Below are 1,376 nucleotides of genomic sequence, written 5' to 3' on the forward strand. Positions count from 1 at the left end.
TGAATGACAGAACCTAGTGATGCCATGCAGACAGAGAAGAGAAGTGGTCCAAGAACTGAGCCCTGAGGCACCCTAGTAGTTAGATGTTGCGACTTGGACACCTCACCTCTCCAAGATACTTTGAAGGACCTATCTGATAGGTAAGACTCAAACTTAGTCTTAATTTTAGCCAAATTATGTTATAGACTTTTCATTAAGACCCGAAAAAATCATATCAACTTGTGGAAAATGGGCATCCGATGACCCCTTTTAAAGGACATTTGTAAAACAAGATTTTTTTTATATTAAAAACAAACAAGCAAGCCCTGCCCAGGGTTAAAAAGTAACTCAGAAGTAATGTAATGCATTACTTTCCATAAAAAGTAACTAAGTAATGTAATTATTTATGTTTTTAGGGAGTAACGCAATATTGTAATGCTTTACTTTTAAAAGTAACTTTCCCCAACACTGCATATTACATATTATTTTCAAAAGATAGTAGCATGCAGTATGCATACTGTACACAGACTGCAAAACTGGTATTGTTGTTAAATATGAATGTGATTAAATATGAATGAATATGTTGTTAAAATGAATAACAAATGTGTCTGGGGTAAAATAACTGAATAACTGGGCTTACAAATAATGACTGAATACAATTACTATATCATGATTATACAGTGTGGTAACAACAGAATAAACCAAAACAGAACAGGTTGGTCGTTGGGGAGAAAAAAAAAAGGGAGAGACATTTGCAACAACAATCCTCCACTCATTCAGATGTGCAGGACTAATTGAGTTGTTTCACTTTTATTAAGCTGTGTGTTATGCTAAGACCTAACCTACACATGTCTGGTCCACTGGAGCAATCTAGAATTTAGTGCTTTTTTCAAGGGTACACAGAGAGTGATGATTGCCTTTTCTGCTTGGAATTCAACAATACTGACACAACAAAACTTGGCATGTAATTTATGGCCTCAAACAGTGACTTTTCCCATTTTTCCATTACAGGGATTACAAAGGTAACTTCCCATAATATTACTGAAGTTAACTGAAAAACTAATTAATGATAATGACTATAGTAAATCAATTGCTCATTACATGTACAACACCAGAGCAACCACCTAGTAACCATCCAGAACACCTTAGCAACCACACAGCACTGACAACTATCCTCAACAACCATTCTCAATATTACTATATTTTTAGGAGTATATGTATAGATTTAGCAATAAAAATAGCCTATATATTTTTCCTAACTGACAGTTCAAAGGTGTTCAATCCCTGTGACCTGTTTTTAAACCAAAAAGACATATTAAAAGGTCAAAGTTGATCTTTTGTCTGTAATCTTCTGTGTGTGCGTGCGTGCGTGCGTGCGTGCGTGCGTGCATGTGTGT

The sequence above is a fragment of the Sinocyclocheilus anshuiensis genome, unplaced genomic scaffold (genome assembly GCF_001515605.1).
Source record: "Sinocyclocheilus anshuiensis isolate Anshui unplaced genomic scaffold, SAMN03320099.WGS_v1.1 scaffold106, whole genome shotgun sequence".
In the NCBI taxonomy this organism is placed as follows: domain Eukaryota; kingdom Metazoa; phylum Chordata; class Actinopteri; order Cypriniformes; family Cyprinidae; genus Sinocyclocheilus; species Sinocyclocheilus anshuiensis.